Source organism: Melanerpes formicivorus, unplaced genomic scaffold (assembly GCF_026170545.1).
Source record: "Melanerpes formicivorus ecotype bairdi unplaced genomic scaffold, bMelFor1.0.p_v2 SCAF_1, whole genome shotgun sequence".
Lineage (NCBI taxonomy): Eukaryota > Metazoa > Chordata > Aves > Piciformes > Picidae > Melanerpes > Melanerpes formicivorus.
The window spans coordinates 19,560,853-19,584,977 of NW_027142353.1; positions in this window are offsets into that span (position 1 = coordinate 19,560,853).

A 24,125-nucleotide genomic window follows, 5' to 3' on the forward strand; every position below is an offset into this window, starting at 1 on the left:
CCTTCTCTGGACACGTTCAAGTGTTTTGATGTCCTTCTTAAACTGAGGGGCCCAGAACTGGACACAGGACTCAAGGTGCGGCCTAACCAAAGCAGAGTACAGGGGCACAATGACTTCCCTGCTCCTGCTGGCCACACTATTCCTAATACAGGCCAGGATGCCATTGGCCCTCTTGGCCAGCTGGGCACACTGCTGGCTCATATTCAGGCGGCTGTCGATCAGCACCCCCAGGTCCCTCTCTGTTTGGGAGCTCTCCAGCCACTCTGACCCCAGCCTATAGCTCTGCATGGGATTGCCATAGCCAAAGTGCAGCACCTGGCACTTGGACTTGTTGAATGCCATTCCACTGGACTCTGCCCATCTGTCCAGTCAGTCGAGGTCCCTCTGCAGAGCCTTTCTACCCTCTAACTGACTAACATCTGCTCCTAACTTGGTGTCATCTGCAAACTTGCTGATGACTGACTCAACCCCTCTTCCAGATCATCAATGAAGATGTTAAAGAGGACGAGGCCCAGCACTGATCCCTGGGGGACACCACTGGTGACTGGCCGTCAGCTGGATGTGGCACCATTCACCACCACTCTCTGGGCCCGGCCCTCCAGCCAGTTCCTAACCCAGCACAGAGTGTAGTGGTCCAATCCACGAGCTGACAGCTTAGCCAGCAGTTTGCTGTGGGGGACGGTGTCAAAGGCCTTGCTGAAGTCCAGGTAGATCACATCCACATAATGATACATTCCAGCTTGATTTTACCAGTCTGTGGTCTGAGATCCTTAGATGTCATTATCAAGCTCTTTTGCTTCAGTGACAAGGGCTGAAAGCATAATACACGTAGATTTTCAAAAATTGTGACAGAAGAAACGCAGAGCAGTTATGCAAGTGCAGATCGGGTATGGTCTCTCCTTCAAGCAGCTGGCAAGCACAATAGACTGAAAGGCCAAAAGGTGGAACGTTAATGGACACAGAAGTGAAGTGGGTTAGCACAACCCAAAAATTCTGCATAATGTCTCAATCCTGCACTTCTGTCTGATGAGCTTGTTGCTCCATTTAACAAGATGTTCTGAAACTACTAGTTTCTGGAAACTGCTCAGTTTCTGTCAACTCCCTCAAGCACTTACATCTACTGTTTTGAGTCCATATTTTAGTACAAGATTAATTGTGCATTTGTCAATAATCCCCAAGTGCAGCAAGTTCCAGGGCTTGATACAACATGATCACTCTCTACAACTACCTGAAAGGAGGCTGTAGCAAAGTGGAGGCTGGTCTCCTCTCCCAGGTAACAAGTGATAGGATAAGAGGGAGCAGCCTCGAGTTGTACCACAGGAGGTTTGGGTGGGACATTAGGAAAGATTTCTTCACCAGAAGGGTTGTCAAGCACTGAAACAGACTACCCAAGAAAGTGGTCAAGTCATTCTCTCTGGGAGTGTTCAAAAGAGGTGTAGTTCTCAAGAATATGGTCTCATAGTTGACTTGGCAGTACTAGGTTAATGACTGCACTCAAAGATCTTAAAGGTCTTTTCCAACCTAAACAATTCTATGCTTTTATGAAATGTGATCTGTCCTTTTGTAACATGGCAAATTTCTCATGTTTCTACCAAAGGTCTGCTTCACAGCAGCCATGCAGCTTTCCTAATTGCCTGTAAGTGACTTTAGCTTAGGCTGTCACAGCACAAGTCACTCAGAGTATGCACAGTATCCTTATGGAGCATGCACTTGCCAAATCCATGTGCTCCTGTGTTAATGCAGCAGTTCATGCAGAAATGGGTGAGGTAGATTTGTTTGCTCAGCTGAAAGAGAGCTGCTGAAAAATAGCAAAGCCACAGATGTGTTTTATGAATCTTCTCACAAAACAAGCATCAATTTCATAAACTCAGTGTATAAAGCTGGTTCATGGATTTTGAGCAATATTACTATATTAAAAACAGGGTCATACTCTGACCTCTGAAATCAGGTTTCCACTGTCTGCACCCTGACACCACTTAACTCCCAAAATTGCCTGAAATCAATAGCCTCTTCCAGCTTGAGATACAAAATTCCCTGTGGGTTTTGGCCACAGATCCAGCACCTGCTCAAAAGTACAATAACCTTGAGAATAAACAAGGTAGTCCCACTGCCATTGAAGCACCGGGGCACATTCTAGTCTAATTTACTAGAGAGAGTCACTGCAAGGTGTTTAGCTCCTACATGCTTTCTTCAAATATGGCTGAGTTACAAGCTGCACCAAAGTTCTTGTCCCTCTCCTGCATGGGATACTCTGGATTTTTAGAGCATTCATTCAGGAAGTGGGAGACAGAAGTTGCCACTTGGGTCTTCTGTCTTCTGCAGAAGCATAATATTTCAGGATGGTTTTGATGGGACTGTTATCCCTGAGTGAGTGACATGGGGGATTGTTTCCTCTGGGATAAAGGAAATCCCAGGTTCAGGTCACAGTTCCGGGGAGTATTTAGGCATTTTGTTCAATGGTTTTCAGCAAAAACACCATGAGGAGCTGGGGATTCTGCCACAGGCCTCTTGTATTAGTGTAGCTGGGGTCTCAGGACAGCAGGATCCCTTTGCTTGTGTTCTCTTCTGCACTGTCACACCAGCTAGGCAGTGAAGGCTGAGACAGCACAGCTCCCACAGTGCACAGGCTTGCTGTTTGCAGTTAGCTATGGGCAGCTCTGTGAAAGAAAACACGTTTCTGCTTCCCCAAGGATATACTGTTGCCCTCAGTGCTGTTGCTGCCGTGTAGACCTCTGCTTTGAATGGGATGCTCTCTGTACCTGTCTCTTCCTACTGCAGCTATTCCTTGTGCAACATATGGGCAGTGAGTCTCCCTATAGACCAAGGTTTTTCTTTGAATCAACAAAGCTCAGAAGTGCTCTGAAATGCTAGCTGAAGGCTCTGTGTTGACTATGTCCCAAAGAATAAAATGCCAGTTTATGCAGTTCAAATTGCTGTGTGGCAGCCCAGGGGATGCGTGTCACTTGGTCACTCTGGTGCCTGAAGTATGGCTAATGAATTGTGTTGGGCACATACAACCTACAAAGGAACTATTGTGCTTTTTTAGCCTTTTTTTCTTTTTTCTTTTTTTTTTTTCTTTCTTGTTTTGTGTTTGCTTGGTTGGTTTTGGTTTTTTTGTTTGTTTGTTTGTTTGTTTGTTTTCTTTAAGTTTTGGAGACATTATAGGAGGCAAAGTGGGGTGGGACAGTAAAAAATAGTACCCTTTGTTTAATTCTAGTAAGCATTATTCCTCTCCGTTCCAGCACAGATATCAAATAAAGGAAGGAGTTATTTATCCTGAGAGCAGCCTCAAGAATGCAACTCTTCCTAATAGTGCTTATGCCAGTTCTTCATGGAGCCCTGTATTTTGCAGGAAAGAACCATAATTGCTGTATTGCATTCAGTTTGGTTGGGTGGGAAACACGACCTTAGCTTTATTAGTCAAATTGTCATTGTCAGCAAGACCTTGCTCTTGAATCTTACACGCCCAGATTTTCTTAACATAAAAGCCAGGCAAGCATAGGACATAGAGCCAGAGAGCACTGCCGAACTGTCTCTTGAAAACATTACAAGGATACCAAAAAAGAGGATTCCTGCCCTGCCCAGCTGAGGGGATTTGTGTTCATTCCGTACTGGCGAGACGATGGCATTGTACCAAGAATATGGACCGCTCTGTGTCTTGGTTGATTTAACATGTATGCGCTTTTGCAGAGTAGTGATTTCCGTGAGTGGAGTTACGCAAGTAATACACCGTGAGTCATTCATGCAGTGAATTAAGTGCCTCTCTCCCCACAACCAGGTTGTATCCTGACAATCATTCCTTCTTCGTTTTCTCTTTTTCCCTTCTTCTTCTTCTGTTGGTTTGGTTTGGGTTGTTTTTTGGTTTGGTTTGTTTTTTGTTGGGTTTGGGGTTTTTTTGAGGGGAATTACTCAACAAATCCTTTTGCAATGACTTTTAAGCATTCTTTGTTGAGCCCATAGGTATGTGGCTAACATGTAGTGATTTTACTTTTATATTTTTTTTTTAGTCATATTCATTATAGATCAGAGAAGCTGCTTAGTATTGCCTCTGTTGTTGTAAATGTCCATACCTGCAAATTTAAAGTTTTGTTTTCCCCTGGCTTTGGCACGCACACATGTGCTCATTTCTGTGAGCATCCGTGTCAGTAAGGCTAGATTTGCTTGAATGGCATGTCACGTCATGCATGCACATTGACACAGAAGGGAAGAATCTCAGAATCACAGAATTTCAGGGGCTGGAAAGGACCTCAAAAGATCATCTAGTCCAACCCCCCTGCCAGAGCAGGATCACCTACAGAGAGGGAGACTCCACAACCCCCCTGGGCAGCCTGTTCCAGTGCTCTGTCACCCTCACAGCGAAAAAAATTTTCCTCATATTTACGTGAAACTTCCTATGCCTCAACTTCCACCCATTGCCCCTTGTCCTGTCATTGGGCACCACCAAGAAGAGCCTGGATCTATCCTCTCAGGACTCACCCTTTACATATTTATAAACATCGATGAGGTCATAAAGGGAATCTGCCTCTTTCAAATATGTTTATGGAAAGATCTCTGTTGCCATTTCTAGCAGTGAAAAATAGAGACAGCTTCTTGAGATATTAGGAAGGTGCCTCTGCACATGCTAAGAGAATGTAGACAGCAATGAGTCTGCTGGGACAGAGCAGGGCTGCAGAGTCTCCCTGTGCTGGTTTTACTTGCCATGGTTCTTTGTGCATTTCTGTGCATGTAAGAAGTTGCAACAGATGCTGTGCAGAACCAGTTCTCATTGCTGAAAGCAGAAAGTGAAAGGCCGAGTATAAGATGGCAAGCAAGGTAAGCAAGAGCAGATGTTTATCCTGTGCCAGGCATGGTCAAAGCCAGCTCCCCTCAGGTGTTGTCCTTGCAAGCATGCTGGATGACTGTGCATCAGCTGGTTTTGAGTAACTGGGCTTGTTTTGGAGGAGGAGAAATATCTAGGGAGGGCTTCATAGGTCATGAAGGAAGCACTAGTGAGGTTCCCAACTGAGGTCTCCATCTTGCTCTTTTGTCCTCTTCAGGGTGCATTTTGGAGGGATAGCTCACAAAGCTCCTGGGTGCTCTGTGAGGAGGGTGTAACAACCCAGTGCTTATGAGGACCTCCTAATGGGTTGGTTAATTTGCTAATGGGGGTACCTTTGCTGCAGCCTAATGAATGTGAGTACAATGATTACTTAACAGAGAGACGTGTAGATCTCTGGGAGATGACTTTGCTGGATTGCCATAAGGAATGGGCAACAAACCAGTTGGAGCTGCTGATGCTGCTTTTCTTCCCAGCATTTTTTTTTTCTCCCCTCAAGAAGCAATTATTAGTTCATCCTTTCCCTGGAACTGATATTGGGGCAAACTTCTATCAGCTATTTCTATGTGTAATGTACCTTTCTGTGACTTTGCCTTGGTGGATGAAAGCTGCCGAGCTCACAAGATATTTAAGCTTTAGTACCGCAACTGTGGCTACTGTTGTTTGTAGCTGTTCAGCACTTTCATTTGCCCATCCTAAGGGGACTCTAATAAAGACTGGCCCCTGCTGTTAAATTGTTTGCATAATTCCTTCTTCTTCTTTTTTGTTTGTTTGTTTGTTTTCCCCACTGGGGAAGTTGCTTCTGCACTGCAAGAGCTGTCACCTGTGCTAGAGCTTTAGCACCTAATCATATCATAACTGAGTGAATCAAGCTGAATGTGTCCCTCTTCTCCAATCCATTGCATTGAAGTTGAGGAAAGGGTTTGATTTCTCACTTTGATTTATCTGGACAGCCCTTAATCCTGAGTTTCAGTGAGGAGCTGATTTATTGTCCAACATCTGCCACCCAGTGTGTCCGCTTGGGGGGGAAAGAAAAAAAAAAGAAAGGAAAAAAATGCAACCTCCTCTGCTGTAGGTAGGATCAGTCCCAAAGGGTATAAACTGAAGTCCATGTGTTCAGGCAGTTTGTCTGGAAAACCACTACCTGGAAACCCTAGAAACACCTAATTCTTTACCTCAGAAGTTATCAAGGTGCCCAGAACCACACTCCTTGGGATCTGCAGAGCTGCCAAGACCAGGCAGCCTGGTGCCTTGCATGTCTCCCTAGCATGGACAAAACAAGTGTTTTTTACTTGTTTAGGGGCTCAGCAGGCCCTGATAGCTGTACCTGGCACCTCCACACATAATGCCATGGCAGCTCCAGCTGCGTGACAGTCATGTAGGCATTCACAGACAGAGTGGAAGAAGAACAAATAAGAACTCTGCCTGCTGCTTCCTGGGAAGGTGCTCTCATGGATGCCTAAGGAGGGAGATGGGAGGAAGAGACCCTCTCCATCCATCACAGTGCCACCTTGCTGAGAGCTTTTCCTAGAGTCATGGTGCCAAGGAGAGAGGAGGAATTTGGATGCCACAGTCAGCGTACAAACCTCTTTGGATGACAAATATCAGGGGAGTGAGGTGGCCAGCCTCAGAGCAAGGTTTTGGCATCAGACACGCGCTCCCTGCTTGCTCTTCCCCACCCTGCCCCTGGCCTTCTGAGTCTGAAATTCCTCACTGTGGAGCAGTGCAGTTTCAAAGCAGGGGTGGAGGAGGATCCTCCACCCAAGGTAGCCTCCAGCCTGGTTGTTGGGGCGCTCTCATGGGATGTTGGGAGACATGGGTTGGGCCCCTCAGGCTGAGGCGGGAGAGGAACCCAGGCCTCCCACTTCCTCAGCATATATTTTGAATACCAAGGCATTATATAATAAAAGCTATCACCACCTTTTCTTCTTCCTGCTTTGTTTTTAGAAGACTGATCTATGTGGAGTCTTTTGAAAGAAAGGGCGTAGGTACCAATCTCCAAGAGAAGATTTCAGACAATGGGTCCCAAGCAGACAGGATTGCCTCACTCCAGCCTCAAGGGGCTTTTGGTGCAAGAGAGAATTCCAGATACACCCTTGTCCTCCACTTTTCCTGTTGCTTGCATGTAAGCAGCTGTGTGCTCCTTCAAGAAGATGCCCTGTATCCTGCCAGCTGTGTGGAGCTCAACGCTGAAGCATTCAGCTCTCACCATTGTAAGGAGTCTGAGTGCAGCTCATAAGCTGATGGAGGCCAGAGTACCTTGAAATGAAAAATTTCAGTGTCCAAACTTCTCCTGAGTCTAATGAGATCTGAAGCAAGATCAAGCAGGATGTACTTGTATATAATTGCATAAGCAGGTAAGACAATTTTTGTTGCTTTGAAAACTTTAGAAGACTTTAGACTAGAAATAAACCTCCACCTAAATCATTGCACTCTGTGAAGATTCATTTGAAAATGTCTGGGCAATCAATTCTGATGTAGCTCTCTGGCTGAAAAAGCCCAGACAGTCCCAGATGTCTCTTTGATGCAGAATCACAAAAAGATTCAAGTTTCCATTGCCCTAACTGAAGGGAAAGAAGTCTCTGCTTCCCAAAGCATAAATGTGTTGCACATGGAGCGTGTTAATCAATGGAGTCAAGTCTGGATCAACAGCAACTCATGTAACTTGTACTCAGTGGTGAGATTATACAAATAAAGCTTATGCAAATGCAGTTTTGCAATCTTGAAATTTTTGTGTATAACTTGCTTTTAAGACATTCTATCTATGGGAATCTGTTATTTCATCCCCATTTTCTAGGCATAAACCTCACTCCAGATGGGAGGAGGTCAGGTAAGCAGTAGGGTCTTCATGGAAGATTGAAGTCATCAGCTTATTGCAGCAGATACTGCAAACCGAAGAAGATTGGGCAACCAAAGCGAAGAAAGTATGTCACTGTCCTTGCCAAGAGAAGTTCCCGAAGGATGGCAAAGACCACCTGGAGCTCCTTCACTCACATCCTCATGATTATAAGTTGCCAGTGGGGCAATCATCTGCAGCTGATTAATTTTCAACCATTTTCTCTCTTCTCTGTAGATGTTCCTCAGTGATCATTACTACATGAAGGACACCAGCTCTGGCAGAGGGGATAGAGGCTTACTCCATTCTTGGAGTCAGTCAAGAAGTCTGAAAGGTATTAAATAGAAATCTTTCCCAGGATGTCCTGAAAGACTAATGTATATTTGAGGAAGTCCAACCACAGAAGAAATGGCTGGTTACCCTGGGCTTGGACTGATTGCCCAGATATGACGCTTCATGGACCCTCAGGTAGTTTTTGCTGGCTGTTGCAATGATATACCATCAGGAGATATTCATCACAGTGAAATAGAAAGAGGGTATTATAGAGGATCATTTCAATACCTTACACTCTTACACTTGGCTAATTGTGTTTGTTCATTAAGATAAAGATCAGCATTCAACTTCTCCTACATTTAGGTCAGCCTTCCAGTACATTTGCACTTGCAAGGGAGAGCTGCTTTAATGAGGGATAATGAAACTTGCTAGGCATTGCATCATGACTTCAGTGTTAATATCATTTACACATGATAAAATGCAAATAGACTGTCAATGCACAATCATGCTTAATCCTCTAAGCCCACACACACATGTGCTAAAACTAATCTCCCTAACAGTAAACAAAATATACATCTGTGCCTCCCTCTGTCCTTCTGAGAACATTCAGTTTGTCTGAACTACAGAGCGCATTAACTCTATCCATGCAGACAAAGAAACAGGTTGCCAGTGGCTCAGAAGTGCTCTGACTCCTGTAGAAACCCTCATCCTCAGTTTGTAGTTCACAGAAACATGACATTTCCATGAGACCTTACTGTAAACAACCCTGCTAAACAGGCCCACACTGTACTGCAGGCATTCGGAGAGCATTTGTAATACGTAACTCCAGATCACTCTCCCAGTGCACTTTGGCTGTCCAAGGCCTGTTTGTCCACCTTCTGTAGGCACTCTGAATTTTGAAATGGGCAGCTCAGTTGATGGGTAGCCAGCAGAGATGCTGAAACTCTTCTTCTTTGGAGATTTGTTCTGCTAGAAGGGTACCAGCACCACCCACCCACCTTTTTGGGTTTTTTTTACAACGGGGCTTTGGAGCTGGAATGAAGTACAAAAGGTGAAATACTAAGCTGAAGTGAGGTCTGTTAGTTACTAGCCATGTTCAATAAATAAATGTTCCAGAGGTTAATGGTCCATGTGTATTTTAAGAAATGCAATTTAAGCACAAAGTGGAATTAAATCTATTTTAGTGTAATTCTGTTGTGGGAAGTTCAGCTCACAATATAAGAATAGCTGAACTGCTGAACCACTTTCAGGTATCATTCACATAGGTGCTCGTAGCTCTGAGAGAAAAAAAATCTTTGGGTTGCACTGCTCTTTGAGACTGCTATGTCTCAGCTGCATGGTTTTAGCAACTTTCTGCATCTCTGCTTCTCTGAGAGGTGAAGTACTATTTTATCAACTTTTTGTTTGAATATAAACAAATTTGCATTAGTTCAGGACTGGTGAAGAACACTCTCTGGAAATTTCTCCCTGGCTTATGGAATGCAGGGTTGCAGCAACTATTCCCGATTTCTCAGTGCTGTCAGCAAAACACTGCTTCGGGTTTTAAGGGCCCAGAAAAATGCAACATGCAGCAGTTGCCTGATAAACCATTGAATGTGATCCTTGGGGAGATGTCCCACTGGTGAAGAAATCCTGAGGAGTAGCTGAACAAGCTCAGTGTCTTTCAAAGTCACTCTCCTCCTTTGATTACATAGGCTGCTATTTCAAGAAAGCTGTTTCATGAAGGTAGTAAAATTTCACTTCACAATGCCTACCAGCACAAGTCTTGCCATTTATAGTCAGACTTAGCAAACAAGGTCTGCACTCTGGAGAAGGGAAGTACCCCAGCCACTGACACTAGCTAAGCCTGGAATTCACTAAGTTGATCAGAGAGTTTTCATTGTTGAATACAGATGTGCCCTTTAGACACATTGGCCACAACAACCCCATGCAGTGCTACAGGCTGGGGTCAGAGTGGCTGGAGAGCGGCCAGGTAGAGAGGGACCTGGGGGTACTGCTGGACCTGGGTAGGCTGAACATGAGCCTGCAGTGTGCCCAGGCAGCCAAGAGGGCCAATGACATCCTGGCCTGCATCAAGAACAGTGTGGCCAGCAGGAGCAGGGAGGTCATTCTGCGCCTGTACACTGCACTGGTTAGGCCACACCTCGAGTACTGTGTCCAGTTCTGGGCCCCTCAGTTTAGGAAGGATGTTGACTTGCTGGAACGAGTCCAGAGAAGGGCAACGAAGTTGGTGAGGGGTTTGGAACACAAGCCCTATGAGGAGAGACTGAGGGAGCTGGGGTTGCTTAGCCTGGAGAAGAGGAGACTCAGGGGTGACCTTATTGCTCTCTACAACTACCTGAAGGGAGGTTGTAGACAGGTGGATGTTGGTCTCTTCTTCCAGGCTACCAGTACCAGAACAAGAGGACACAGTCTCAGGCTGCAGCAGGGGAGGTTTAGGTTGGATGTTAGGAAGAAGTTCTATACAGAGAGAGTGATTGCCCATTGGAATGGGCTGCTCGGGGAGGTGGTGGAGTCACCATCATTGGAGGTGTTTAAGAGGAGACTTGATGGGGTGCTTGGTGCCATGGTTTAGTTGTTTAGGTAGGTTGGATTGATTGATGGGTTGGATGTGATGATCTTGAAGGTCTCTTCCAACCTATTCTATTCTATTCTATTCTATTCTATTCTATTCTATTCTATTCTATTCTATTCTATTCTATTCTATTCTATTCTATTCTATTCTATTCTATTCTATTCTGTTCTAAGCTTGGGAATAGATCCTTGTGCCTACCTGTAATAACATTATGCTCCCACAGAAGCCATAAAGTTGGAAGGAAGGACCTGAAGAAACATGATGCCTTCATAGGAGCTGTCTGTGGACTCCTCCCAGCTGGACAGTGTACTCAGTTTGAGAATTATACATACTAGATCCTTCCTCTGATACCATCACTAGGGCACAGCCTTGGTTCCATTTGCCCCAGCTAAGTCAGACTTGGGTGAATCAGCCTCCCTCAGACTATGCAGCCTGATTCACGTGCTAGGAATCCAGCCTCTCCTTATTGTGGAGTAACCAGTGTAAGCTCCAGGAGTGGAGTTGCCTTTAGTATCAGCTCCGCAGGTGTTTTTGTACATGAACCAGAGGGGTGAGATGCCAGTCCTTTAGAACCCTGGTTGGCAGGAGTGTGCCTTGGTTTACTTAGACAGGATTTGCAAGAATGAGGCTGTGGAGGCAGAGGTGAGACCATGCTCCTAAAGAAAGCATACAGAGTTTTTGTCTAACCAGTAAGTTTTAGGGCTGGAGGTCTGTGCTGCACCAGGGCATGCTTAGAAGTGGGTGCAGCCCTGGAATGGTTTTGGCCTATGGTGGCTAACACCTGCCTAAGCAGTACAGAGTACAGCATGCATCAGGCTCTGCTTTTCAGGGGCCCTATGGATAGTGCCACGTGTTTTGGGGGGGAAGGATGGTTTACCCATGCAACTGCAAGTCATGCATGACATTGAGAGGATCTGCCATCCTGGTGCTAGAAACTTCTTTCACAGACATTAATGTGTATGTGAACACAGACTAGAACATGAGGTATGGGTATGATAATATGATACATACATGTATATACATGGATGCATATGTGCCTGTAAACATGCACACATACATACAGGCATACACTGCACTTCCATGCAATACCTGATTTTAATAACTACTGCAAACTGAGAACATGGCCTGTTGTTGTGTCTCTTTTTTAGGAGAAGCTAGGCCAACCTGAACCTTCTCTGAGCATCGCTGGGCTTCAGTGCCCTCAGCACAGCACACACGTGAGCTGTTTTTTCTCCCTCAAGGATGATGGGACTAGGGGTGATGAATCGTAGTGCTACAGCCCCTCCAGAGTGAGGTTGCTAAAGCCTGACTACATCTTCCTTCCCATCATTTTAGCACCATGTCCCAGGCACCTGATTTTGTTCCCTGTCTTTTGTGTAATTCTCTGGACTCTTCTCCACCAAAAACTCACAGACAAAGAATGCTTAACCTGCTATTTGTCGAAATTCTCATGGATGAGAAAATTAACACACACACACACCCTCTTTTTTTTGTTGTTGCCATGGTCACAGGAAAGGAATTAAAGCATCAAAGCCTTCCATTTCCTGATGATGGATTAAAGAAATTATTAATTTGTCTTACAAAAAGGCAGGTTGTGTCTGTGCAATTAATGTTAGAGGGCCCTTCATGAGGGAAATTTCAGCCTCCTGGGTGGAGAAGGCTAAAGCATCTGCTTATTCACCAGTTTAGATAGATGGGGCTGCTATGGGGGTCTGTTCTGTACCTCCTGCTTTCATTAGTCACTGCAGATAGGATTTGGCTGCCTAGGCAGTAGTTTCTGTGGGGCGCTGGATTAAAAATTCAAGCTCCCCTATAAATTAAGCCCTCTCCTTTATCCACTTTTTATGCTTCATCCATGATCTCTCAGGATTTTTCCGTTGCAGAGTGAGAACGAGAAAACTTAGGGGGAAAAAGCTACTTACATATAATTGTCTTTGATATGTTTCTACTCCTCTCTTATGCTCCTTTTTTTCTGGCTGCCTAGTGCCCAGCATCTACCAGTGTAGACAAGGTGGCTATTTATTTGGGAGCTTTTTACAAAGGGTGGTTTCATAATGGGATGCCTTCCACTGGAAGACTAGGAGCTTGACCATGGCCACCATACCTTCTCCAGTATATAGCACATTTTGATGCTCTGGGACTCTTCTCCATCTCGCATTGCTTGGTGACCTGCCCAAAGCAGGTGAAGGTGCAGGTGAAGAAGCCTCTGCAGGGAGCATCTGAATCTTACCTCACTTTTGAGGCTACTCATGCTCACCCCTTGGAGGAAAGATATATTGCCCTGTCTGCTTCTGTTACAGCTTCTTTTGCTTCACCTTTTTTTCACCGTTTCAGTGTTTTTCCTGAACAATTGCAGGAAAAACAATTTTGAATCCCACCATGTGCCTTCGAAATTAGGAAAACCAAGCAGCACCAAAATAGATATTTTGATTTGAGACACATTAAAACTCATTTGGCTCCACAGACAGACCCATTGTCCCAGGCTTCAAGAGATTCCCTGAGCCAAAAGGTGCTGCTTTGACCTTCCATTACTGGCAGCAATGTTGTCTAATGACAGAACATGCAGACTCTTAACTTTTTCCTTTTGTATTTGTTCTTGGTGCATTCAGGTAATTGAGCCCTTTTATTTACTTGAGCCCTTTTTCTTCCTCCTGAAAGGGAATGTCTTAATGCTATCCATTGAAACCCATGGAAGTAAATTGTTGCAAGATAATACCTGGTGAGCCAGTGCCAGCTGGGGTAAAGGGAGGCTGAGCAGCACTTGTGACATGGAGCGGTGCCTCATGCTAACCTCGTGGCTCATCCCTTTGATATGGTGTCTCTCAGGCACTCTGCTTTGCCTACCTTGCCGCGGGAAATGCAAGAACTTGTTTGTCACTTTTCCTTACGCTGAAAGGGCACAAAGGAGGAAAGGATCTTTGCTCTGAGTGGTAAGAAGCCCTGTCCCTTTGATCCTATTTATGGGATTCCCTTTCCCCTCCGAATGAAAAGAATGCTAGGACTACTTCTTGGAAAGGCTGAGTGCAATATGGAAACTCAACAGGAGTTTGCATACCCACCGTCTTTCTATGAGTAATGGAGTGTTGCTCTCCCAGGTGACCACATCCAGACCACACTCGGCTCTCATATCTTTCTGGAAGACACTGCCGCAGTCAGAATGGCTCCTTCAGTTGATTGAAAGATATGTTCCTGACTCGATGGGTCTGTAATTAAGAGCTTTAAAATCAATGTTGTAACTCCATGAAGAATGTTTCTTTAACATAATACAAGCCAAATGACCTACTACTCTCAGATGCTGAGCGGTAGACCTGAAATTCTCAGCTGTGGGAACAAAAGCCTTGATTACCTCTGTGTTTGTGCTATGGTCATGGGTCCTGGCTGTGTTGGTGTTACAATAGCGTTTTTGCATGCAAACACACCAGATACCTACAACGCCTAAAAAGTAGAATCCTTCACCATGTGTACCCTGGGTATAATTGTACACTCATTTAGCCCCCCTGGAATTTGGGTTGTTTATTTATTTATTTATTTATTCTCCTTTTGATCAGCCATGGGTACACAGTGTGCAGGGCTTAAAAAAGGCCCTGGAGGAGTTTAGCCTCTCCACAGAATGCATTTGAGTACTCATGTCATCTTCTCCACCATGTCTTTTCTCTCCAGCTGTGTTGAGTGATTGAGGTGGCAGCACAGGTGGCACCTCAACCCCTCCACAGCCCTTGATATCAAGCTTTTTATTTTGGCCAGCCTGAAGCAAATATGAATTGTGCTATCCTGTGGATCTTTGCTTTCTCCATATTCAATATTAGCAGGATATAATGCTTGCCATAATCTCTCCTTAAGCTGTTGTGGGTGTCCAAACACTGGTGGCCACATGCAGATATATCCTGATGTTCAGCATGAGAAGTGTGGTGAGGGAAAAGTTTATCTATCAAAAAAGAGGATAGGAGAAGCTGATGAAAAGCAAAAAGCCTTTATCCAGGCCACACTTACCTTCAATCAAGAGACAGAATTAGACTTACATGTAAATTTCTTTAAATTGAGAAGTCCACCTTGTAATTCAGAGAAAGCTGAAAAAAACCCACAGTATTACTCTCATCTGTCTTCCTATTTCCTTCCTCTGAGACTGAAGAAACCAAACACAGGTCCTCAGGGGAAGTCTGCAAATGTCTTCTATTCCGTGTCAGTCCTGCTGTGAGCCCTACATGCTTTCTAGAGAATGTGTTTATATGTTGCATCATATAAACTTTTCTTTCTGTCTCTTTTGCTTTCTTTCATGGATTCCTATGTGAAGGTTTCCATGTCATGGATAGCCTGATCCACAAGATAAGGAAAGCTGGGATTGGAGACTTTAGTCATGGAGTGACTCCTGTTATCTTTGACCCTACAGATACTGCCAACAGAAGCACACAAGCATCCAAGTATACATGTAGATGTGGTAATCTATTTCCAAAGGGATATACATCATCTTTTGTAAGCCTGTGGAAAACCAGAAGGGGAGCTAATGTTACAAAACCTAGGCTGTGGAAAACTCATTACGAATATGTGTTTCTTCCTCAAGAGGATGAAGGATAGAAATCCTGAAAAAAAAGAGCTTTATTTCCAGGCAGTCAAAGAAGGAAATCAATCCTGGGAGCAGAAGATGTGCACACTCATTGCTTGGGAGCTTGATGGCTAGCTCACTTGGAAGGGTGAGTTGCAGCTGAGGTAAATTCCTCTGGAACTTTCCAGCACCTTTTCTTCTGCAACTGCTCAGGTCTCTCTAGGCAGGTGGTCAGCTGTTGCCAGTGTTGCAGCTTCTCCTTTTCCTGCGCAAGGTGCTCAGCTCATTTTGTATCTACTACTAGATCCTGACAACTCCTTCCCAAAGTAACTCTGGTCTCATTTGCCAAATTTTTATCTCATGTAATGCACCTACCAGGAGGGCATCTGAAACCTATGCTGCCAATTCTGTTGTTCCACAGGAGCAGGTCTTTTCATTAATCAAACAAATGACATTGCCCCTGAATGCTATTAGACAAAATGCTCAAGTTTTAACCAAAGTCACTACCACAAAGAGCAAGAGACATTGTTTATGTGGAACCTGCTGATGTAGACATAACAGTATTCACATTCATTTTGTAATAGAAAATATTTTCTCTTATAGAATGAATATTGACATATAAATAGCTACATATTACCCCACAAAGGTCACACCTGGGAGTATCATATGGGACTGGCTGATAGGACACACGGCTGCAAGAGGTTTGAGCAACAGCTAGAAGCCAAGTGAGTATTGCTGATGTGTACAAAGTAGCACTAGATGTGTTGATGCTGGGACATGTATTGCTCTGGAAATCTGGTGGCAGAGAGGATGGACATAATGGCTGCCAGGCAGGCAGGCAGGAAGGCAGGAAGGAAGGAAGGCAGGAAGGCAGGCAGGAAGGAAGGCAGGAAGGCAGGAAGGCAGGAAGGAAGGCAGGAAGGCAGGAAGGAAGGCAGGAAGGCAGGCAGGAAGGAAGGCAGGAAGGCAGGAAGGAAGGCAGGAAGGCAGGCAGGAAGGAAGGCAGGAAGGCAGGAAGGAAGGCAGGAAGGCAAGAAGGAAGGAAGGCAAGAAGGCAGGAAGGCAGGAAGGCAGGCAGGCAGGAAAGAAGGAAGGCAGGCAAGAAGGAAGGCAGGCAAGAAGGAAGGCAGGCAGGCAGGAAAGAAGGAAGGCAGGAAAGAAAGAAGGCAGGAAGGAAGGAAGGAAGGAAGGAGAGTTTAGCTGCAGGAGTTTTCAGAATAAATACTAGAAATAGTTTGATTACATAACGAGGGTGATGGGTTACATGGGACAGAACAGCTGGTATATTGAGAGAGAAATGTTTATAATTTTGTAGAGACAACCAATGGAAATTTCTCTTTCAAACTCACAGAAAATAAAAAAAAAAAAAAAGAAAAGACAAAAAAGAGGAGATAGAATTATAACCTGACTCAATAAATTAAATATTTTGGTGGGGGAAAATGCAATTTCCTGCTCAGTTTACTCCCAGGAAGTCAGCTGAAAATAATGGCAAAACGTATAAAACTTCATGAACACTTATTACAACACATGAGGCACACTGGACTTTTGACAGTGAAACTAACAGCAGGGCAAAGCTGGATCCTCTCTTGCACCATAGCAGCATGAAGGACATTATCAGAAAGCTGCAGGCTTTGTGGCAACATGAATGGCAGATGGGATCACTCGTGGAAGTACTCAGGTGAGAACCATGCTTGAGGCCTGGCCTTTCACTGTGTCACCGATGCAATGGAGCTGGTGGAAGGGTTTCTGTCCTATACTGAGGCAGAAAGCAAGCAGTGTAAAATAACTGCAGCATCAAGGGTTACAGAGGAGTCCTAGGGGGTTGGAAACATGTCACCAAGGGGAGCCCCCTCTCACCCACATGCCCATAAATTTAAAGGTGTTTGTGAAGGTGTAATAGGAAAAGGCATCCCTGGAGAGGCTGATGCTTAGGTAAGGGCAAAGAAAATCACTGCTGAAGGATGGTAACCTAAATAAAAATATGCGTGCTGTGGACACAGATAGTTCTGCAGGCTGGGATAGCCAGTTTAGAAATATTCATCTTGCACAAGATGGATAGAAATATAATCTGGTTAACACCCTGGGTAGTGGGGAGAGACTGAAGATGAAGCTGGATATAGGATCATCACATAGCGGCTGTCATCCTGCTTTGGATTTAAAAAATCCTTCAGTGGCATTGCACTAATGCAGACACCGGTGTCACTGAGGATTTAAAACTCTAGAAAGATGGGAAAAGCCAACACAGGGGCAGGGTATCTGCACAGTACCAAGAGAATAATATCCGGCACTTCAGGGGCAGAAAAAGCCAGTGAAATTTAGCTAGGCCAAGGCTGCAGTAACACTGCCCTGCCTCTGCCCAGCATCTGAACATATCCCCCAGTTCAGGCCAGCTGTGTCCTTATATTGGGATGTTTCTTGGAGGAGTTTTGCCACAGCAGCTGCCTTTGGTGGAGCAAGGGCTTGTGCCTGCACCTCACCACAGATTTCAGCCAGACATGTCAAGTTAGGCAGGATGACTAAGGATCCAGCTATGTGAAATATTCAAGGAGAGGATCACCGGATCCTGAGGAATGTGAGTCACCGTTTCATATTTGGCACCCCGGGTCCCACCACAAAAGCGTGCTTCAGCACATAGCAGAGAAGCTTTCATGTCTCGAGTTGTGGCAAAGGGTTGCAAAAGGCTGTCACGGATAGTATCTCAATAGCAATTTCTGGCCACACCAAAGTGGTTGGATTTCTTTTTAAATGGTTATGGTAATAATTTACCATGTTACTAATTAGTCTATTAATTTTGAAATGATTCAGAACAAGAATGAAAGATGATGATTCATATGTATTGTTTATCAAGAAAGATTTCAGAAAGGGCAACTCCTTATTCCAAGTATATCACATTATGAAATCAACAGAAGAAGAAGAAAAAAAAAACAACTCAGAAAATAATGAAAAATCTGAGGCACACTGTTCAGCTACTGGGAATAAACAGACAAGCACATTATACATTCACGAAATTAATATGAATGGTATGAAAATAAAAATACATCCATATCATTCACCAAGTGTTGTAAGAAGAAGTAAACTTACTCCTCTCATCTTCTACACTTCCAATCAATTAAGTTTCTTCTGTCTCCTGGTGCATGATTATACACAGTTGCCTTTCGAAAAAGGATCATCTGCCTTGTTGGTGAATCTCTCATCCTAGTCCTATGCTCAGGTGTAACACCATTTCTTGGTCATTTTCCTCAGTGATTAGGATCCCTCTTCAGAGACAAATTCACTGACAATCTCCAGGAATTAGGGCAATAGGAAGACTTCCTCTTTGGTCCCAATGAAGTGTAGCAGTGTTGGTGCTTGAAAGCTGAACATAAGGCCGTTTTAATGCCTCCTGTTGTACTTTTATGACAGTAAGTGCTCCTTTTTGAATCACTGGAAAATATACTATTATTTAGTATAAATACATTTATTATAGTATACTACTAAATGCACTGTATTAAAAATATATGATGCAATATAATACAAAATATTATTTCATAGGAACAACCTCACTAATGCAAGGAGAAGCTATGAAAACATAGCTGGTTCATGAAAACACAGACCTAGTAAATCACAGTAAGGCTTGAGTTGGAAGGGACCTTAAAGACCATCCAGTTCCATGCCCCCTGCCACGGGCAGGGACACTTTCCACTAGACCAGGTCGCTCAAAGCCTCAGCCAGCCTGGTCTTAAACACTTCCAGGAATAAACACAGAACTTCTGAAAATTTTCAGATCAAAGCGATTATTTGTTCCTGGTTTCCAAGCAGCAAGATGATCTTTTAGATGGAATTGAGGGGTTCTGTAGATCAGACAGCCTCTGACCACCATAACAGCCTCTCTGAGAGGAGCTGAGCACTGCTTTTCCAGTTTGCAACAGGGATGTGTGTAGTCTGGCCCTTCTCCTTCCCTCAGCAGCCGCTAACCCCATGTCCTTCCTTGCAGTGTCCAGCAGATTGCCTTTTAGATGCCACTGGGCTGTGGCTTCACTATGCTAAATGTGACTGACTGCACCCCCCCTTTGTATTACACACACCCCCTCCCCACACCCCCTCCTCCCCCCCCATCACTGGAAAACTTCTGTTTTGCCTGCAGTGCAGGGCTGCGAGGGCAGGCACCCTCCCTGGATGGAGAACCTGACTCCCATCCCAAGTTTCCCTGCTTGGTAAGTACACTCTAATTTACATTCCTCCCGAGTTAGTAAGCTCGAGTTTAGCCTTGAATCCTTCTTGAAAATCCTGGACTGATTCATTTTCCCCCTGAAGAAGCTCCTCATAAACTCTGGCTCACCCCACATACATACATTTCATTTTAATTAAAAAATACCTTGCTGGCACGACAAGCTATGCAAGTTTTGCTAAAATATTAAATAATTCTTTAAAAAATACCTCAGAACCCTCAGGTCTCTGTCACAGAGAGATACAATACATCAAACATCTGTCCAGAATAGAACTCGGGATAGTCACAGCATTTCGAGGTTTAACTTCTTTCCATTTATCATTGTGGCATGTTTTGAATTTGGAGGCAAGTTCCTTTGCAGCATGATCATAGGCCACCTTTTTCTTTTCTCCCATCACTGTGTAAAGGTTTCTCTCAACATTTTTCTAATGCAAAGTCTTTTGCCACTTTTAAATATTATTTTTTTTTTAAAAAAGAAAATCTACTCCTCACATTTCCACCCATTTGGGGCACAGAAATAGGATGCCTTTCTCCATTTCAATTCCTTCCCTATCACATTAGTTGCTCAGTGATTTCTTTTCAGTTCTGCACTGTGCTTTGCCTCTTCCAATTTCCACTCCTAGTTTACAGTCATTGATTCTTTATATGCTGAGGATCTACTGCAGGCTGGCACATTTCACCCTGTGAAGCTATCCATTAGTCTCAAAGCACTATTTAAAACTCTTCAGCAAGTCCAACTTTGGGGCTTTAATATATCTGTGACAGTGACCTGTGTATAGTTTTGCTGTAGGGTTAGACCTGGGGATGGATATATGTGCTTTCTCCACATACTCAAGTCCCAAGCTCTCTGTCCCAGTGTTGGGGGAGGAGATATAATTCACAGAAACTTGTGTGAAGTATTGAGAGCTGTATAGGCAAGCCCAAGGAAATGCAGAGCAATAAGGTGGAGTGTAGGTGCTACTTTTGGTATGTGGTCAGGCAACTCCAGCTGCTGGGGTTCTTAACCAGCATCCTTTTGGAGTGTTGGGAGAGAGCAAATGAGAGTAAGCAGTCAAGGAAAGACATACTGTGATGTAAACCAGCGCAGGGACACTGCTGAACAAGTGCTACAGTGGTGTGTTAAGATGGTCCTCCACCTGGACTCTTATCCCTGATGTTATAACCCTTCTCTGAAGATGCAGCAGCCCACAGACTGAGGTTTCACTCAGCAGAGGCATAAGGGGCCTGGCTGGGTATTCCTAGTCAGCTGTTTCTACTATTGAGAGTACCTTAATCATGATGTGCTGGGTGCATCTTGCAGGGGATCATCTTCCTACCTTCTCAGTTAAGATGAGCTACTGTGCAGAGAAGCTGCTCAAATTACAAGACACCAGGGAGACAGTGAACAAATGCTAAAGGGAGTATACACAATGCCAATGTGCAAGCCATTGGTTTTGTCAGGTTGGAGTCCTATTTTTGTTATGTGTAGAATTATCAGTTGTGGTGGCTCTCTTCTATTGATCCCAGGGCTCAGCTTAGCTGACCACATAGCGAAGCTGTTGGTTTACTAGAGTTTCAGAGCTGAAAACAGGAGCAGCACAGTTAGAACACTGCAATGCCATGTTTGAGCAATTCAATTGCCCCTCTCAGCCTGGCTCAAGCACTGTCTTGCTGACAAGACATTCTCAACTCCACCACTACCTTATCTGCTTCTCACATAAGGGTCTCCCCACTGTGCTTCAGCTCAAAGCTTAGACATTCCTAGAGATGTCCCCAGGGAAATTATTTTGGTACCAGGGTGCATGTTGATATAACTTCTTATCATCCAAACTAATGTTTTAATCTGTTTTGGAGGCGCTCTTATAGTGACAGTTTTCTGGAGTGCATTTCTTGGCCGTATAAATTCCTTTGCTATTCATCCATGCACTTAATTTCAAGAGCAAGCCACCCGGATGACAAAGGCATTCCACCTCCAAGCCATTTTGCTGAGGTTTCCAGAAGTGTGGTCTGGTGGATTTAATATTTATTGTTATTTGTACAGCATTTAATACTTATTTATTGCCTGTATAGCAATAAACATGTTTGAGGCATGCAGTAGCTCAGCAAAACAAAGTCCAGCTAGACAGTATTAACAGACTGCATGCAAGGAGAGGAGGAGAAAAAGCAGCAAAACAATGTCACCAAGCTGAGACATTTCTTGAAAGTCATTGTAGTGAGAACAACTGTAACACAGGCTGCAGTAGTCTTGCGCACTGTCTGAGATAATGGCCCACACTATGTCTGATGGAGAAGGAGATAAGAAATTGCAGCATGGAGAACTACAGTGTTAGTTGTTCTTAAGAGAAATTTGCCTCAACTCTCATTATTGAGTTAGAAAAATGGTATGGGCTGTATGTGACTGATTATTGGCATGACCATGAATTTCTCGCCTTCCCTCTTCTGTCCCAAGACCTCAAATCAGTATCCTGTGGTCCCTCAGCAGCCTACAACTCCCTTGGCCATAAGTGCTCATCCGAAGCCTTTAAGATGCCTAGATTAGATGTAGAAGGCCAGGTCCCTGCAAGGTCAGTGCCTTACAGTAGAGCAGGTGAGTCAGCTAGAGCCACAAGCCTTTGTGGCTGTGCTTGACCTGTGCCACTGGGGAGAACCTCTGTACCAGCCTGCCCAGCCCATGGCATTGTTGTTTGGGTCAATGGCCTCTGGCTCTTCAACAGAGGTCTCTGCAACCACAGGACATGGACATAATGCAAAATAAATTTTTAGACAGCTCCCTTGTATAACTAGTCTCCTTGTGTTGGAATGTAACCTGGTTTTTATTCTTGCTAATGTACCATGACTCTCAATATTAATTCCATCCATATAAATAGTAGACCATTTTTAAAGCCTCTTTTTCTAGCCCTCAGTGGTATCTGTGGCTTAAGGTCCCACACACTAATTACACGTTGTGTAATAAAGTATTTCCTTTAGCAGCTCCTTAATTTATACAGCAGAAATTTTGTACAAGGCAGCATTTCACTTACCTTGCCCACATTTCCTATTATTCATTTCTTCTCAAAACTAGCATCCCAATTTTCAGTCAAGCATTTGTCCTCTCCCTTCTTGCCTGTTTTGGAACCAAGGATCAACCCTGAGCACAACATCCATTTCCGTATGTCCTCATAAGTTATGGTTTCAACATTACCTCCTAAATAATTTCAAACCCAGCTAACTATAGCTTGCATCCAAGTTTTCCTGGCCTCTGGCATTCCTCTTCTTTGTTCCTCCCCCCTCTGCCATGGACCTTTCTCTCCACCACCTTTCTCAGGGGTTTCCCATGCCCAACACCATGCAGGAAGTCCTGCATTTTTTGTCTTCTGAGACTTCTCCCATTCCCTGCCAAGTGACAATGCTCAAGACCAGAAATCTTGCCCATTTTTGGAGAAGTGACAGTAAAATCAGGGTTCTCTCAGGAAGCAGAGATGAAGCAAGAACACCCTTGTTGAAGATTTTGGAGGTTACTGAGCAGTGGTTTACCCTCTCTTTCTAGTCTTTAGGGTTTAAGTAATGAAGAAAAGATTCATAGCTTCTGTTTCATTGCAAGGTTAGACAAAGCTTTATAAAAGGACAGTGGGTAAAACATGCTTATCACCTTTTCCCAGAGGAGGTGCAAGGAATTTGCCCCATTTCCCACTTTACATTCCTGTTCTGCGAAGGAAAATCTTACACTGTTATCAAGGAAGTGGTAAGTAATGAGAGATACTACCAAATTCTTTAGGCCCAGAACAGTTTCAGCACTGTACTCACAGTAATATTCTCTGCTGTGCAGCGTGGGCTTGGCTGGCAGAAGGACAATGTGGCAGACCCAGGAGTTTAGCTACCTGTATAAACCCTTGTGAAAATACAGTCTGACATTGTTTTCTTCTGTGGTGCGATTTTCATTCTTCTACCTTTAAGTGTCTGCAGGTATTTCCGATTAAACCAATTTTGCAGAGACAGAATAGCCATAAAAATGCACTAACACTGCAGATATTTAAACTATGAGGTTCCCATCCAGGTGGTATTTTTTTAAATTAAATTTTGTGCAACCGTCAGTGCAGGAACTTTTTTTTCTTGGTTTCCTCAGTGTTGAGAATTTTGGGTGTGTAACCCTGTCTCTGTGTGTGCACATGTGCATCCGTGTTTTTTGCTAATTCAGAACTACCCTACTGAGGGTGCCTAATCTTTTTATGGATTGAAGCTCACAGAGAGTTTGTTGGTTTTGTGTGGTTTGGTTTTTTTTTCGGGGGGGGGGGGGGGGGAGATATTTTGTCTTTATTTCTCTTTGACAATTTCATTGTATTTATATGTACAGTTTTAATAGGTTCACCCCCAACTGTAAGTAAATAAATACATAAATAAGCAAATGCTAGGGTTTAGCATGCTGGGAGGCATGTGCTGAAGCTGAGGCTGAGACTCCACACACCAAGCTGAACAAAGTCATCTGTAGTTCTTGTACACAACATCTAATTTGTGGATTTAAAAGTCCATAACTGCTCATTGTCATGATGGATCATAATAGCTTTTGAGGCAGTTTTCAGCACCAACATGGTAAAAGATATTAATTTAAAATTGCTTTGCATACATACATTTTTCCCCAACTCTGACAGAGCATCAGTGCTGACCACTGTAATGAAAGGAGTCCATTATGAACTCTCTCTTGTTCCCAGAGGAAATATCTTGTAGAACAAATAAAGGGAACTATGTGAATGTACGCACACATATTTTTCTTATTGTGCTGACAGACAGAAATAAGACAAGAGTAAGGTAGCCTGGTACCTGGGAACTTCAACCTAGTGCTGTTTGTCTGTCATCTCCATCAATTCCATTTCACGATGCACAAGGCAGAGGCACTGAGAGTTTTTGCAAGCCAGCTCTTATTCA